The sequence below is a fragment of the Leptonychotes weddellii genome, chromosome 13, assembly GCF_054177405.1.
Source record: "Leptonychotes weddellii isolate Sample4059 chromosome 13, ASM5417740v2, whole genome shotgun sequence".
NCBI classification, from domain to species: domain Eukaryota; kingdom Metazoa; phylum Chordata; class Mammalia; order Carnivora; family Phocidae; genus Leptonychotes; species Leptonychotes weddellii.
Genome location: NC_138381.1, coordinates 51,429,683 through 51,447,512, shown reverse-complemented (window position 1 = coordinate 51,447,512; position 17,830 = coordinate 51,429,683). Strand labels below are relative to the sequence as shown.

Below are 17,830 nucleotides of genomic sequence, written 5' to 3'. Positions count from 1 at the left end.
CTCAGATGGGAGTTGGTGCTTGGCCATCAGTTGGATCAGTAGTTTGATTAGTGAACATAGAATAAAGAACTTGTAATTAGAGTTTATCCAACTATCAAATAGGATGAATTGCTCTTGTTGGTCCTAGAAATATTTCTAAGATATTCCCTAATAGTCTTTAGAATCAGCAACTTTTCTTCCCTAGAGATTGTGACAAATTCTACTATACCATTCATTTTCTATACTTTTTATCTGTCATCCAAAACCTCTGTCATTTCCTTATGACAATTTGCAATTTCTTAAATTACTACTAATCTTCTACTAGTTACATTTTAAATTGATGACTTCCCTTTTAGGGAAGCATGCTAGACCCCTGGTGAGATGTAGAAAGCACCCTCAAATTGCTAGCAATATGTTTGTGAATCATCTCTTAGGTGGCTTATTTCCTGCCATGATTCCTGCAGATGACTAATCTTACCCATTTTATGTTGATTCCTATTAGCACTAATCTCCAAGCATGATAATATCTGACTCTGTCCTAATTTTAGATTAAGCTTTTGGGTTTTTTGTTGTCATTGTTACCCTTCAGCCTTCCTTTCTAAATTTCCGTATTTCTGGTGTTTGCCAGAATTTTAAAAAGAAAGCGGTGGGGATTACTGCTTTCAGTTAAGGATATATTGAGAATTTGATATGTATTCCATATTAAGCTAATTAAAATAAGAATATGTTAATTGCAGTCCTGCTTCTGCTCATACCACAGTATCTATCAATTATAACGTATTGAATGTACTCGCTGGTGTTTCTTTTTTTCCTATTAGACTTGGAGCTTCACAAAGACTGTTGTTCATCTTAGTGGCTGGCTTATAATAGGGACTCAATATATATTGAATAAACAAATATTAGTAAATTATACATTAAAAAAAGTTAATTTTAGAGGCTTAAGGGATTCAATACATAACACGTTTTTCTTTCCTTCCCCAGTTTGGTTTTCCTTCCCTGATGAAGACCCAGGAATTGGGCAGATAGAGACAAAAATAGCAGCTCATTACTCTGTCCCAAGTGCTCAGAAGATTGCTTGGAACACATAAGTAGTCAATGAATATTTGGTGGATGAACAGATTAGTAAAAGCTAGATTGAAGAATGTAGCATAATGGACAATCAAGTTGGCTTCCTGATACTTTATTTCAGAATTTAAGTAACCCATCCAGTTCAAGGAAAATTTGGTCAACCCCAAACCTCTCCTGCAGAGATGTAAAGACTTCCTTCTACAGCAGCCTCCTCTAGACAGGCTGCTTCTAAAGGTGAGTGAGAGCTTGCCTAGCAGGGAGAGTCACCTTTCCTCTCAAGGAAAGGAGTGGGTAAGAAAGTGGAGAGAAGTCCCTTCATTGAATAAAAGACCATGGGATGAAGTCTCCTTTGTAACATATCTAGCTTCTGGTTCCTTTAAGTCACTGAAATGTATGATCAACAGAAGCTGTCCAGCCCCGGGGAACATAGGCAAAGGAACTAGAAAGAAATTGCTTTTTCCATTTTTTTTCATTGTGTTCAAATATGTAACATCACATAAAATATATAACACAGTATAAAATAACATAACATAAAATTTATCATATTAACCATTGTTAAGTGTACAGTTCAGTGGTAGTAAATACTTAAGTGCATTCATTTTGTTGTGTATCCATCACAACTGTCCATCTCTAGAATCCATTTTCATCTGCAAACCTGAGACCACATATCCATTAAACAATAACTTCATATTCTCCCACAGGCACAGGCCTTAGCAACCACCATTCTACTTTCTGTCTCTATGGATTTGACTATGGCAGAAGGAGATTTTAAACAATCAGTATTATCACAAATAAATCCTTGATTGGAGGATGAAACTTAGATGTGTGCCTACAGTAGGCTTCTTAACTCTAAATAATTTCAGCATTAAACTCACTCAACCACCTGCCAAGCACAGGTCCCTCCCATGCCCTTGGCTTCCCCCACAGAGGCAGCCTGGGAAAAGAGGGTGCAGGTTAGTTCATTCTGTGGACAGGCGGTCACTGAAAGGTGTTCAGAAGGGCCTGAACTGAGCATGTTAATTCTTCCCTCCAGCTGTCCAGGGAGGTGTGACAAGTCTTCCCGTGGAGGTGAAGGTGGGAGAGGCCAAGAGCCTTACTCTGATGGAATCCCTCCACGGGTCCATAAGGCCAAAGAATGTCAGGAAATGTGGAGAGGACTCCTAGAAATTTGAATCTCACCTTCACATTAATTACTGTCCAGCCAAAAAAAAAGAAGCCAGAGCCAAAGCTAGGACATGTTCAGAGGACAATGGCAATTAGCTGCAAGTTATATCATGCTATCATCAAGTCATGTTCATCCATTTAATATTATAAAAAAAAACCCTGACTGCCTTAGAAGTTTATTACTGACAACTTTCATATATATGTTTGTTTCTAAGTTGACTTCTTTTTTTGTATTACAGAAAGAGTAATACAAAAAGGCCAAAGAGATTGTTATCCTCCAGAGATCACTTTTTCAACCCAAAGTGAAATCAGTGGCCTGTGTCAGCCGCTGTCTAGATAAGCTATGGTAAAGCAGAAAACGGAGACCAGCTGGGAGAGGGAGGGAATGAGCCAAGCCGACTTTCCTTCTCTATTTGTAGGCCTCCTTTCCCACCAAGAGTAATGGATACCTGAAACACTCCTTCACACATCTTCTCTCCCAAAGGCATTCAAAATTGTGGCTGAAGCAAAAGCCAACAAAAGGCGTACTAGGGTAGGGCACGCTATATGGGCTCTAATGAAGCAGGCGTTAGTACTGCAAGAAGCCGTGTCCCTTTGTTTTAAAAAAACCTCTGGTCCTTCTGTTACCAACACGCTGAGAACAGATAACCTAGGCATTTGTTTGGGTTTTGGTTAACTTAAACTGGCTGTGAATTTTTTTCTGAAAGCTTTTAAGGTCTTAAAGGTTTTTTACACCTGCCTAAGTTGGAATGCTCTAATAGTTTAAGGTTGGATATCTGACAAGCCAGCAGTTGGAGGACTGACTTCCCTGGAAAAAAGCCCAAGGACCCTAAATCTCTCAGACGATCCTTGCACAGGTATTTAATCAGCTCTCCTGAGGGTTTTTTCTCCCCTCTATTCAGAAGATCATATTGCATTTGGCATTCCAAGAATCTTAAAAAGAATAGGTGCCTTGCTGAAGCAATGATGTAAAAAAAAATATTTTACATACAAGAAAAGCTGCTCCCATGAAATCCACTCTTGCAGGCCCCTATGGTGTCACAAAAAAAGATTTTTCTGACTGGTGGCCCTTAATATAGTTCTTACACTCTTGTATAGAAACAGAGGCTATTTTATCTTTAAACAGAAACCAATGCTTTTATACCTGGAACATTACCCTGGGAGAATGAGAATTCTTGCCTAAGACCTACTTTAAGAAAAACCAAGTGGAATTTGCAGCTTCTCTGCTCTTCAATGCAGATTCTGGTCTCTTCTTGAAGGATGAGGCTCTGTCTGCCTCTTCGTTCAGTTCTCAGGCTGGGGAGGGAGGAGGAAGCATAATCAGATGAGCAAACCCCCTCTGGATAGCCTTCCTCCTGCTGCCTGCTGCCTGCTGCCCGCTGCCCATCACTCCCTTATTTTCCCTGCCTTAGGCTCTGCTTCTTGTTCTTCCAGCACTTCTTAAGAAAACTCTAGAAAGCTGCAAGGGAGCTGACCCAGGAGGTCCTGCTGGCAGATGTGCATTGCCTCTGTAGGCCTGAATTTCAAAAATCTCTGAAGGCAAATTTTATTAAGCATTTTATTCTCTTTAAAAGCACTGACACATTTTGTACAATTCCCCTTCTGAAAAAGGTTATTTCACCATTAGTGGACTCTTGAAGCTGATATGTCATTCAGCTAAATAAATAAGTGATGATAGAAAGCAGGCTTAAAACACATGACTAGTAGAATCAAATTAGTAATTTGAAAACTGGCTTTTAGGGGGTTGGTCTTTGCATTTCCCTGGCCTACCAAGCAGACCAAAACTCATAAATAATTGCTGGTGACATTGTTTCACCTGCAGATGTATTTTTTCTAGGCTTGGGTCTAGTCTTTCTTTTGCAGGTAGTTAAAAGTTTTCATTTAATATGAATATTATGCTCGGAGAATCGGTATACTTGGGTCTTACCTCCTTTCTGCTGACCTTCATGGAGGCAGGTGACCTTCGCTCTGATGAGGTGGACAAAGCATTCTACTTTCAGTAAGAAGAATGGCTTTGAAATTTCGCCAGTTTACAGGTTCTGTGAATATGTTTCCTGATTTCCAAAGTTAGGAAAGTAATATTTACACATCACAGCAGGTGTTTCAAGAGTTAAATGGTATAATACATGGAAAAGCAGTGCATAATCAAACCCAGCAACTCTCAATTCCAATAGTGAATTGGGAGTCGGTTTTCCTGTATCTAATGCTCTCTCTTGTACTTCCTCACAGGGTGACCTTGACATAGCTACTTAAACATTTTAAGCCTCAGTTTCCTCACCTTAAAAAAGGGAACCTAAAAATGAGACATTGGTAAGTAGAAATTGTTAGTGCTGTGTTAAGCTTGGGGTAGTTTTCTTTCTTTCTTTTTTTTTTTAACGGCTTTATTGAGATATAATTCACATTGCATACAATTCTCTCATTAAAGCATTTAAGTCAGTGGTTTTCATGTATTCACAGACACATGCAACCATCAACATGGTTGCATGATTTAGAACATTTTCAGCACCTCAAAAGGAAACTCCCTACCCTTTCCTTATCACCTCTCTATTCTCTTACCCTTAACCCCCAGTCCTAATCTACTTTCTGTACCTACAGATTTTCCTATTCTGGACATTTCTTATTAATGGAATCATATAATATGTGATCTTTTTTGTGTCTGTGTGTTCTTTCACTTAGCATAATTTAATCAAGATTCATCTAAGTTACAGCATGTATCGGTACTTTAATCTTTTTCCAGGCCAAAGAGTATTTCATTGTATGGATGTACCACTTTCAATTAACCATTCTCCACGTATCCAGTCAAACGTTGGGCTGTTTCCACCTCTTGGCTACGACAAGTAACACTACTATAAACACGTGTAAAAGATTTTTATACAGACCTATGTTTTCATTTCTCTTGGATCTATACCTAAGGAGAGGGATTCCTGGGTCATATGCTATCTCTACATTTAATGGTTGAAAAAACTGCCTAACTCTTTTCCAAAAAGGCTGCACCATTTCATATTCTCACTGGCAATGTACAAAGGCTCTTAAGGGGTGTGGAACAAGTCTCCCAGAATGTGCCACTTCAGCATGTGGATTATTTTGACTGGAAGACAATCAAGGCCCAAAAGGCTCAGGAGGAGCTTTTAACCTCCCCTTTAACTGCCTAAGAGAATTTATTTTTTTTTTAAGATTTTATTTATTTATTTGACAGAGAGAGACAGCGACAGAGGGAACACAAGCAGGGGGAGTGGGAGAGGGAGAAGCAGGCTATCCATTGAGCAGGGAGCCTAATGCAGGGCTCGATCCCAGGACCCCAGGACCGTGATCTGAGCCGAAGGCAGACGCTTAACGACTGAGCCACCCAGGCGTTCCTATCAAGTGTTTTTATTATGAAATGGTGGTGGATTTTTGTCAAATGCTTTTTCTGCAATTATTGAGATAATCATGTGATTTTAAAAAATTCTATTGATATGATGTATCATGTCAATTGATTTTCAGATGTTGAACCAATCTCACATCCTTGGGTTAAATCCTACTTGGTCATGGTGTGTAATTCTTTTTATATGCTGCTGCATTCAGTTTGCTAGTATTTTGTTGATGATTTTTGTGTCCATATTCATAAGAGATATTAGTATTTTCTTTTCCTGTGATTGCTTAGTTTGGTAATACTGGCCTTATAAAATGAGTTGGGATATATTCCCTTCTCTTCTACTTTTTGGAAGACTTTGTGAGGAATTGGTATTAATTCTTTAAATGTTTGATAGAATTCAGCAGTGAGTCTGCTGCTGGGTGTGAGATTTTCTTTGTGGGTAGTTTTTGGTTATCAATTCAATCCCTTCACTTGTTATAGGTTTATTCAGATAGTGTATTTTTTAGTCAGTTTTAGTAGTTTTTATCTTTCAAAGAATTTGCCCATTTACTTAATTTATCTAATTTGTTACTGTACAATTGTTCATACTATTACTTTATGATCCATTAAAACAATTATGTAAGGTCAATAATAGTGTCCTCCTTTTTATTTCTGATTCTAGTAATTTGACTGCTTTCTCTCTTTTTTTTTCTTGGTTAATCTACCTAAAGGTTTGTCAATTTTTTAAAATCTTTTCAAAGAGCCAGCTTTTTACTTTCATTGATTTACCCTGTTGTTTCTCTATCCTCCATTTTGTTAATTTCTGTTTTAGTCTCTATTATTTCCTGTTTGCTTTAGGATTGGTTTGCTCTTTTTTTCCAGTGTCTTAAGACAAAAGGTTAAAGTCATTGATTTGAAATCTTTTTTCTTTCTCATTATATGCATTTGCAACTATAAGTTCTCCTCTAAGCTGTGCTCTAGCTCTTCATTTCCATTAATCTCAAAGTGTTTTCTGATTTTCCTAGTGATTTCTTCATTGACCCCTTTGTTATTTAGAAGTGTGTTGTTTAATATCCACATATTTGTAAGTTTCCTAAATATTTTCTGCTATTACTTTCTAATATCATTTCACTGTGGTTGGAGAACATACTTTGTATTTTATTATGTTTACATACTATATATTATTTCTGTCCTTTAATTTGCCTTATTTTTGCTTCAGAATATTATGAAGACTACCTGAGACTGTGGACTGTTGAATCTTATTTCCCAAAGGGTTACAATGCCTGTTTTACAGACTAACATATAGTTTATCCTGGAGAATATCTCATGCTGTACTTGAGAAGAATGTATATTCTGTTGTTAATTGGGTGGAATTTTCTATAGATGTCTGTTAGTTCTAGTTAGTTTATAGTTGTTCAGGTCTTCTATTTCCTTGTTGATCTTGTGCCTAATTTCCTATCCATTATTGAAAGTGAGATACTAAAGTCTCCAACTATTGTTGAATGGTGTGTTTCTTCTTTCAGTTATGTCAGTTGTTGGTTCATGTGTTTTGAGTCTCTGTTTTAGGTGCATATATGTATGCAATTTATATATCTTGCCAATTCATACATATCATTATAAAATGTCCATAAGTCTTATGTCTTTTTCTTCCTCTAGCCCTCCTCTACTGCTTCCTTTTATAGTAAATCAATATTTTGTAGTGTAGCACTTTAATTTGTCACTATATTTCTTGTGTTGTTTCAGTAGTTGCGCTAGGGTTTACCATATACATCTTAATTTATAAAATGACACTGGAATGGCAGTGGCTTTGATAAGGCTCTATTTCCCTATTTCTCTGACCACCCTCAGTTGTTAAACTCTAGTAATTGCTGGTTTACTGCTGTAGTGCTTTCACAATGCCCTGGTGCATAACAATTTGGCTAGTATTTTGAATCTCTTTTCAATTGCCTTTTACCACAACCTCCACTGTTCTTGAGAGCTTGTTAAGTTTAAACCTATCCATCTTTCTCCCTGCTAGGTGGGGAGCCTGCTTCTCCCTCTGCCTCTGCCTCTCTCTCTCTCTCTCTGACTCTCATGAATAAATAAATAAAACATTAAAAAAAAAAAGTATCCATCTTTGTTGCAAATGAAGTCAATATATTTAGGAAGAGACTGAGAGCTATGGGTTTTGCAGCCTCTTTTTCCCCTAGGCAAAATCTTTAAAACAGGAGTCTAGAGCTTGAAGTGGGGATAATGACAACCTTCACTCTGATTCTGCTTCTCCAGGAGCTGAGTGCTAGGTAGACTGAGAGGTGTGCAGAGGGGCAGCAGCCTGAGCTTCTCTCGGCTTGCTTCTCTTGTCAGGGAACCACAAGGTGAGGCAAGAGCTCTCAGGGCTCCAGAATGCTCAGCAAGCTGTGCCCAAAGTAGAACCTCCATCCCATGAATCAGAACTGTTCAGAGGAAGGGAGTCCCCACCTCTCAATCACACTTGCCTAGGACTTAGCCTCAGCAACAGGTAGTGGGGGTGTATGTGTGAGAAATACTGAGTTTCTGTCCTCTTGGGAAGAAAGCCCTCCTACTGGGAGCTGGGTGGGGAGAGACAGGCCTGCGTTCTCGGCTGCAGCAGGGAGAGGGAATGGAGAACAGTCTTGGCTCAAACACCACAGACACTCATCTTTCTTAGCAAAATTTCATGGATTTTCTTGAATCGATGTTTTCTTTATTTGCTCTTTGCCCTTAGGACAATTTGCAGAGGCTTTAAATGGGTGTCTTTCCATGGTAAGTTTTTAACAAATGATAGTTAGCCTTCCCTTTACCTCTGTTTCCTCACAAAAGATGGAAAGGATTTGGAAGCCTCTTCTAGGCAACTTTTATTTTAGTGTTTCATAATTATTAACTGCCTTAGAAAGACTTCTTTGATCATACCCTATTTTCTTATGATGCAATTAGGGATCAGCTTCCTTCTTTATACTAGGTAGAATCAAGAATACTGTAACAGATGATGAGGAGAGATAATTTAATACCATCTTTCTTTCCTGTGGTCCAGAACCTTCACTATCCTCTAAGCCTTTATATTTTACCCAGCTCCTGGGAGTATTTCTAAATAAATAATGACTCAGTGTTGCTCCTGGGTCCTCTCAAAAGCAAGCTGGTTGGTTATTTATTCATAATGGCAAATTCTCAAGAATCTTAGTGAACCGTAATAACATTCCATAAGCACCTTTCGCTTACTCCACTACTATCAGATTTTTTCCAAAGTACAGTTAATACCACTTCTTTCCCACCATTCAGGCTTCTGCTGACTTATACCAACATCTGAACTTTATACTTTGGTGTATTCAAGCTGCCGATACAATTTTCCTGCACTCCTGCTTAGTGGTTTCAAGTCCTGGTCATGCTGGTCATGCTCTAGTCCTCATATCTACTTTCTGCATAAACGCGGGGTCCCATTATTACATGATCAAGCCAGAGCTCTGAGCAATGGTACAGCATGCATAAAATCACATTAGTCATGTTCTGTGTTGAGGGTTTCTTTGGACTCCTACCAAATACTTCAAAGTCTGTAAGAGCTCAAACGGGACTGTTGTGAGTATTCCCTTTCTCACTTCCAGATTTGACAGTTTGCCATATTTTTACTTCAGAATTACATGAAGACTACTTGAGATTATGGACTGTTTAATCTTATTTCCCAGAGGGTTACAATTCAAGGGTTCATTATAATTGAGAATGGGGAAAACATAGAAAATAGATTTATGTATGGTTGGTAGAAATGTAGTCTCAGAAAACAAGTGTGATTCAGAGAATAAAAAAGAAGAGAGGAAGAGAAGAGAAAAAGAAAATATTACATCAGCTGAAAAGCTAAAATTAAAACAAAAAAACCTCTGAAATTTTACAATACTTTAAAAAATATTGCAAAGCCAAACCTCCTGTCAGATCAAAATGCAATCCCTTGTAATATATACTGCATGATTGCTAATCTCTGTTTATGACATTTATCTTTATGAATTCATCGAGTTCATAAGGGAGAAAGGCTAAAATAGTATTGGCATTATCTTGCTTCTCTTCATGAAGAGAAATGTCAATGTCATAATAAAAATGAGATATTTTTTACCAATACTCCTTTTATATTATATGATAAAATTACATTTTAAAAAAAATCAGCCAAGTTTTAAAATGTTCTGATTAATAAACACATAAGGAAAAATATCTTCATTTTTATTGAAAGGTAATAGCATGGATATTAAAGATTATTTCTATTTGGTTTTGGAAAATAAATTTTGGACTACAGTATGAATGTGAATATATTTGTTATTCAGGGAATTCATATCAAATGAAATACTGAGGCCATGTTGTGAAGATCTACTCAGGAGGAATTGATATAGTCTCCATGTTTTACTTCTGGTTCTCTGATAGGCTGCAGTCCACGTTTCCATATTTGCAAAGGTTGCCATCATCTTTCCCTCTTAGGCAAAGCACAATTGCCTTTCTAAGCTTGCTTGTCTGTCAAACTCTCAGCTTTCCCTGGGGTTAGAAGAGATAAATAAGTGTTTTTGGTTTCGAAAAGACTTTTCTGGTAGTCGGGAGTAAGGACCTGGAATATCTTCCCTTCTAGGTTCTGCAGGCTGCATATGTAATCAGGGACAGTGACAAGTCAATAAAAGAGTTCAAAGATGAACAGGGCCAGTGGGAGAGAGTGTAAGGTTTCTCTAGGAATGAAGAGTGGATCATTGTTCTCCAAACTGGTCCGTAATATTTGTTAAGCTGCTATTATACGTCTACTCACATTTCTGGTTATGTGTTCGTTTCTCCATTTTAGATAGTTTATGCCTTCTACAGCTCTGGATGCTCCTTGTAGAAATGAGAGAAAGAAATGGATGTAGACACAGTGACCTGCACATAATGGCAGAATCCTTCACCATGGGGCTGACTTCCAGGGGCAATCTTGCCGAAGAGCTGTTCTGACTTCAGCTAGCTGAATCTCTCACTGCTTATTAATGACCCAGATCAAAGATATTTCCCATTTGTGTGAGACACACTCAAAATTAACTCCAGAGTCATCATATCAAGGGCAAATTCTAATATTCTGTGGAAAGCTGAGTATTGTTATGATATCAACACAACACAATAAGAACATCATTATTATGTTTGATTTTCCTCCTGATGGGTATCTTACCATATTTTTCCAGGCTATTTTCCCGCAAGCATATGCTTTTCATTTGCATCAGAAGTTCCCTCATTAAGATGATCGTGTCCAGTGTTCACTCCAGCTGGTGTTGAGCAACAGACCCACCGACTAACTGCATGAATAAGGTTTCACTCAGGCAGAAAGATGAATTCCTTTTTATTTTCTCTTTGCTTTTGTGGCTAAAGGAGGAAAACAGTGATACACAGCTTATGTTCCTGGTGATTTGAAATTGAAGCACATAACACAGACAGAAGCTGAGTATGAGAGCAGAGACAAAGGGTCTATAAAGCATAAAAGGATCAAAGGAGAATGTCAGCGTGAAGTAGATTGAGAATAAAGAAGAAGAGGGAGAAGTGGGAAGAAGAAGAGGCTGCAAAGGAGAAAGGCAGCAACCTGCCTGCAGCTGGGGAGGGCAAAACAGTGGGGGCAGTGGGTGGTGCTGGTAGGAGGGATGCCTGGACTCAGAGCAATCAGACAGACGCTTAGGGTAACAGGCTGTTCCTCCATTTTAATAGCCCATTGAGCAAATAATTCATTGAATTAGACTTGCAAAATGAACACCATATATCATATTATAATAAGGAAGAAAATGACTATATTAAAACTCAGACCGGATCTATGAGATGGTGGGGGCAATACTTAAGATTGTAAAGATCTAGATTAGCTCAGAGAGACGGAGCATGAATCAGTGTTTTCTGACTTTGTCACTTTCAGAACTTGTCCACACGAAGTCAAGATGGGAAATGTTTTATCTCATAACAAATGTGGGGAAGTGATTTACCATCTTCAGTTCCTGAGAACAGATGGTTATAGATCATACACAGTAGGCTTTATGAGGAGACAAAGTGAGAGATACCTGCATAGCTCCATTTGAGGAACCTAACAGGCACCCTATTTCAAAATACCAACTTCCTTGAAGCCTTTCCATTCTTAAAGCTTCACTACTCCAGTTCTATTTTCCTTTGCTGTTAGCAGGAATTGATGGACTGTCTATGCACCAGGGAAATGGGGAGAAAGCCACTTAGAAAAGTGTCAGGGGTCTCCTAAGACTTAGGAAGGGTTCCAAATGTTAAACATTTTCCTTCTTTCCTTGACCTGAGTTAGATTGTTGCCACTCTCCTTTTTATAATAAATGTTTTACAGGAAAACCTGGGAAGTTAATTCTCAAGGGTCTCAACCAGGGTTATGCTCTCCTTCCCCCTCCAGCAGCAGGAGGCAATGTCTGAAAACATTTTTGGTTGTCTGCTGGAAAGACGGAGTTCCTGGCATCTAGTGGGTAGAGGCCAGAGATGCTGCTAAACATCTGGTTTAAACAGCTGCTAAACTTATAGGACAGCCCCCACCACAGGGAATTATCTGACCTAAAATGTCAAAAGTGCCAAGGTAGAAAAACCCTGGTGGACTGCCACAGTCACATAAATGAAAGATAAATAGTTCCAGGTAAATTCATTGGTTCGTCCATTCACTCGTCAGCAAACATTCAATGAGTATGTTCAAGGCAGCATGCCAGAGGCTGGGGTGCAATGGCAAGGTACACACAATCCTTGCTGTTAGGGATTTGCCACTCTCAACAAGAATATCATATAAACATTCAGAGCAAAGAGAGAGTCATCCCAGGTGTGTGGTCAGAGAGAGCTTCGGGCTGAAGCGATGTTTAAATGGCTGGGTAGTGGACCCTCAGAGGAGGGGGACCCGCTCTCTGAAGGAAGGAAAGGAGGAAGCATATTGCAGAACCGAAGCAAACCCACGGGACAAGATCCGAGCAGACTGGAGTGGAAAGAGTGAGAGATAGTGTTGGAAGGCAGGCAGCCAGATTGTATCAAGTATCGATAGGCTGAGGTTTTGTTGCTGTTTGTTCATTTGTCTATTTGCTTTTACTGCACCTTGTAGAAAAGGGAATCTATTGAATTTTTTGTTTGTTTGTTTTGTTTTGTTTTTTAGAAAGAGAGAGAAATAGAGAGAGAGAGAGAGAGCGCATGCAAGAGAACAGGCTCCATGTCCATCATGGAGCCCAATGAGGGGCTCAGTCTCGCAATCCTGAGATCATGACCCCAGCTGGAACCAAGAGTTGGGGCTTAACCAACTGAGCCACCCAGGCGCCCCCACTGGTTTTGAGCAGGGGTGTACCATGAACAGAGACCTGGAGTTGAAGCACTTTCCTAGCAAAAGTGCATGAGTGGTGGCCTTTGGAAAGCTCCTTGAATGTCGTCACTGCTCCTTGCACCGGTGGCCTAGTGAAAGAGCTCAGCAAACACCCCGTTCTCAGCGTTGGGGCTGGCAAGCCTCCTCAGTCTTTCCCAGACGCTGATCTTGTCGCTTATCTCCCATTTCCTTCCTTCCCTCACTGTTAGGATTTCATCTTTATTACTATTTTTTGAGCCATGACTCTAGGTCCTTTTAGTGGCAGAATTCGTTTCACATCCCCTGTGGTTCTCAACACGTCAGTATCAGAACCACCTGGGGACAGTGGGGGGAGGTGTGCAGAAGGGGGGATTACCAAGGGGTGATGAAAATGTTCATTATTGACTGTGGTTATGGTTTTATGGTGCATGCGTATGTCAAAACTTACCAAATCGTATATTTTAAATAGGTGCCATTTACGGTATGTCAATTATACTTCAACAAAACTATTGAAAAAAAAAAGAATCACTTGGAGTGTGTGAGATTTTGTATTTCTAACAGTCTTCGAGAGGCACTGCTCTATACTGACCTCGGATAAACCAATCCCCTTCCTCTTTCTGCATGATTTCCAGATCTTCCTGTCACTATCCCTCTTGAAGGGCTGTTCAACACATGCTGACCTTATTTCATCCACTGCTGTTTATCTTTGGTCATTGAGCCCGGCTTCTGCCTTCTACTACCCTAACAAAACGGCCCCTTCAGGGGTCACAGATGATAATGATAATCCACATACACGTAGTTCTCACATGCTAGTTTTGTTCTGCATACTTCACACGTATATTAACTCATGAATCCTCATAACAAGCCAACAAGATAGGTACTATTATAGTTTCTACTCTAAGGTGGAAAAACTAAGGTATGGAGAGGTTTACCAATGGGCCCAGGTCACAGAGCTAGTGCACGGTGAAGTCCAGACTTAAATCTGGGTAGTCTGGTTCCAGAGCCATGTTCTTATCCTCTACTTGTCTTCCCTGACTTTTTGAAGCTGGTTTGTCACTCATGGCTAGGTCATGTTATTCTCCTCTAAGACATAAACAGCCTCACAGAACAGTAATCTCAGACAAGGCTACCCTTAGACCATGGTAAAATGAGCCAAAACAAGGCCACTTCAAAATTTTGTTTGAAAACAGACAATACCAAGGTCACTGTGCCACCATAAAATACGAAACACCCTCTCTCTCAGCCAAAACAAGTGACTGCTTCTTCTTGACTAATTACAACTTTGTCCTCCTTCTAGTTCTCCTTCCCTGTCGATAAGATTGACTGAGATAGCCAATCACAGAACTGTCCCTGCTCTCTGACAACATCCAGTTCACAGTGAGCCCCTGCTTCCTTAGACTAACCCCCCAGTCGCTCATCCAAAGCCCAGTTTCCATCTTAGCTTCTAACACCATCTTACTGAGAGACCCCATGGTTCCCATGGTGTGTGCCTTCCCTCCTGCGACAAGTAATATACCCAACTTGTTCAGCTACATGTGGGTTCCTGGCAAGCTTTGGCTAGAGGGCATTGATACGTCCATGCCATATATGACTTCCCACTTTTTGAAACCCCCTTCTTCCTTGGATTCTAGGTAATATTGTCTCCTGATCCCGCTCCTATTTTTTGATGAGCTCCAGTGATTTCTACCTCTTGGAATTCATGTCCTGTGTAATCTCTTCCCTTTGAAGAGGGGCCAGACCTAGTGACTCCCTACTAATGAACAGAACACACCAAAAATAATATCATGTCCCTTCTGAAATTAGGTTACAAAAAGACTCTAACTTCAGTCTTACTTGCTCTCTCAGTTGCCCCTGCTGATGGAGCCAGTTGCCAGACTGTGAGCTGCTCTGCCTACAGAAAGTGGGCATCCCACAGAAAAAACCCAGAGAGAAGTGTCATGGAACTAAGGTAGGTCTCCAAGCAATAGTCAATGAAGAAATGAGTCCTGCCCCAAACCACTTGAGTTACCTTGGAATTGGATCTTTCCCTAATTGACCTTGAGGAGACTGCCATCCTAGCTGACACCTTGATTGCAGCCTTGGGAGAGACTTTGAAGAGAGGCATTCAGCTAAACTGTGCTGGATTCCTCACCCACAAAAACTATAAGAGAGTAAATCTTTGTTATGTGAAATCTAAATTTTGGAATGAGTTGTTATGCAACCGTATATAACTATTACAGACCTCTGTAATACAAAGATGATTCTACAGCATCAACCTAGTTATGTCACTGGTAGGGAATCTTTCATGGCTGACCACTGCCTTTAGGATAAAAGTTCACAGTCTGACCCAAGGTTGGATGTATCCTTTGCTTTAGCCACAATAAACTGCTCGTCAGTCTTGGAACATACCAAGTGACTTAGATTATCTTGTTTCCTTTCCCTGGAATATTACCCATGCTGTCAAGTCTTCCCAAGAGCTTCCATATTAGAATGAATTTCTCCTCTCCTGGCTTTCCAAAGCCCAGAGGAACAGGTAGAAATGGGCAGGAAAGATAGAGAAAGCACACAGACAAGAGGAAGTAAAGAAAAGTAAATATGATAACACAAGAGATAGCAGCTATAAGAATGATAACAGAAATTCATTGGCTCCAGAGAGAACAGACTGTGCCCTGCCACAAAATTCAGACTTGCCCGTAAAGGGGATGAAAGACATTCTTTGTAAGGGAATCACTTTGATCCTTAGGCTGGGATTTATATTTGTAGCTGGGAGGGAATGATGGTCCAAGCCTAGGTGAAAACTTGCTGTTGCTATTTTTGGCCAATCAACACAAGCAGCCCCAGGCACAGGCAGATGCCTAAGGCCCTGCTCCAATGGGTGCCCATCATGCAATAGCCTCTGGGTATATTTACAAATATGATTTTCAGATATCATTTTTGGCTCTCAGAACTTTTGGCTCTCAGAGTGACTTCACTCTCCACTCTTGAATTAGGTTTCTTACCTGCAGAATATCTGTGACGAAACCAGATCAACTTTGCTAAAAATTGCTATCAAATTTCATCAGAATCTTGTTTTTATTTTTCCTGTTGGAGTGGCCATTTGCTCCGAGTAAGTTTATAGGGGAGAGACCTTTGCTAAAGGCAGCGGAGCTGAGAAATATTTAACAATATGTGTGCGAATCCAGCAGACAGCTCCCTGATGACAAGGGAAGGGAGGGGGCTGTTCTACTCTTATGAAATGGCAATGTATTAAAATGTAGTCGTTAATGGATGGAGTGTTCTAGAATTGGCGGTTACCTACTGGGAATTTGGATTAAGTTTCTCTGGGGGTGTAAAAAACTGTGTATCCTCCTGGGAAGCTGGAGAAGACTGGAAGCAGCAGAGTGTGGGTCTTCTTAGCACAGTGGGGCTGAGATAGGAGAAGCAATGCCTCCTGCTTCATTATTCTGAGGGAAGGTGGGAAAGGTTGCCTGTGGCTGAGACAGGTAGAAGTTGTAGTTAATAGCAGGAGAACAGTTCCACCAGGGCTAGCCAGCAGCCATGTGTTACTCATTTATCCTGCAAGAGTTGGGGTAAATTTTAAAGGAGCACCCTAATCACTGTTTAGGGCTACAGGTAGTTGATTAGAAGGAGAATGCATTCAAGGAGAATAAGATACATGGTGTATCTCAGTCACCGAGCTATGGATTTTTAGGTCCTGGAAAAGGCTTGAGCACTGATGATCATAAGATTTCTCACTTTGATTGTCTAAGGTCATAAAGATACATTTTTAATATGAAAAGCTTGCTAATATTTTATCTGGTTTTTGAATTTCTAGAGCTAATATATGTAACCCAGAGTTGTCATTTTAACTTTTATTGACATGGCTTGTTGGTTTACCTGCCTGCCTTGCTCCTTCTCTCTCCTTCCTTCTGCCCCTTCCTCTGTATTCCAGGAACACGGTCAGGAATGAGGCAGTGCCTGTCCTCTGGGAGCTGACCCCAGACCAGATGTGAGCAAGGCCAGACCCCAGGGATGTTCACTGCTGCATGTTCCTGTGCATCGGCCGAGGGCAAGTCAACCTACCATGGTCTTCAGTTGCTGTAGGCTCCTGTACCAGGTGCTGCAGCACCTGCTTGCATATGGAGCTCCCCCAGCCTGTGGCGTCCTAAGGGTCCAACTCATGCCTCTCACCTCCCTGGCTGCCTCAATCACCATTAGAAGTCCAAGCTTCAAGATCACCATTGTTGGCCAGGTTGCCTGAAGGTGCCCTCATCTTCCACCCTTCACCCTCCTCCCAAATCATTCCAAAAGGCCCCTTTGAAATACATAGTCCATCACCCACAAAGTCCCAGTGTATCTTCAGCCTCTTGCCTGAACATTCTATTCCTCTTCTTGCTCTAACTCAGGTCCTCAAACATTTCCTGTGTAGGACCATGTAGTAGCTATTTGAGGCTTTGCAGGCCATATAGTCTTTGTTGCAACTACTTAACTTTGCCATTTGGGTCCAAAAGCAGCCATAGACATTATGTAAACAAAGTGGTCCAATAAAACTTCATTTACAAAATCAGGGGCAGGCCAGACTTGGCCCAAGGGTGGTAGCTCTGCAATCCCCGATCTAACAAAAACCTGGCCACCACCAAAGCCCTCCCGTTTTCCTAAGCTTTCAAGTGAAGGCAATTTTTCCCTCTTACAACCATCCTAGATCACAGCTGTGAATTGCCAATGTCTCTGCTATGTTCCTTTATTCTTCAGTGGCTTGAACACTTGAGTAACTTCACTCCCAACCTACCACCATTCTCGGAGACTTCAGAATTTAATAAATTGTCCATCCAACACACTGGTCTCTCAGTTCTGCAATCTTTTGCAGCCACTAATCTCTTATTCCACCTCATCTCAGCCACCCACTCACAAAACCACACCCCAGACCTTGCACATTCTTGGCATCTCAATTTCAAACATCTCCTCTCCAAACATCACTTCCTAGTTTCCTGAATATCTAGTAAGCCCAGCCCAGGAGCTCCCGGATTTTAATGAGACCT

The 17,830-nt window shown here is 40.4% G+C and overlaps 2 long non-coding RNA genes across 2 annotated transcripts in view; one reads left to right on the top strand and one right to left on the bottom strand.

Annotated features, from left to right (window-relative positions):
- Positions 1–962: 962 nt before the first annotated feature.
- LOC145716799 (uncharacterized) overlaps positions 963–17,830 on the bottom strand; it is a 47,741-nt gene continuing 30,873 nt past the window's right edge. Inside the window, exons 4-6 of the long non-coding RNA XR_014139704.1 lie at positions 10,701–10,891; positions 10,311–10,375; positions 963–4,265 (exon numbers count right to left, since the gene is read on the bottom strand). This is a non-coding gene — a long non-coding RNA (uncharacterized LOC145716799). The remainder of the gene's footprint in view (positions 4,266–10,310; positions 10,376–10,700; positions 10,892–17,830) is intronic.
- LOC145716800 (uncharacterized) lies at positions 4,358–17,049 on the top strand. Its single transcript, XR_014139705.1, has 3 exons — positions 4,358–4,521; positions 14,679–14,781; positions 16,744–17,049. It is a non-coding gene; the product is annotated as an uncharacterized LOC145716800 (long non-coding RNA).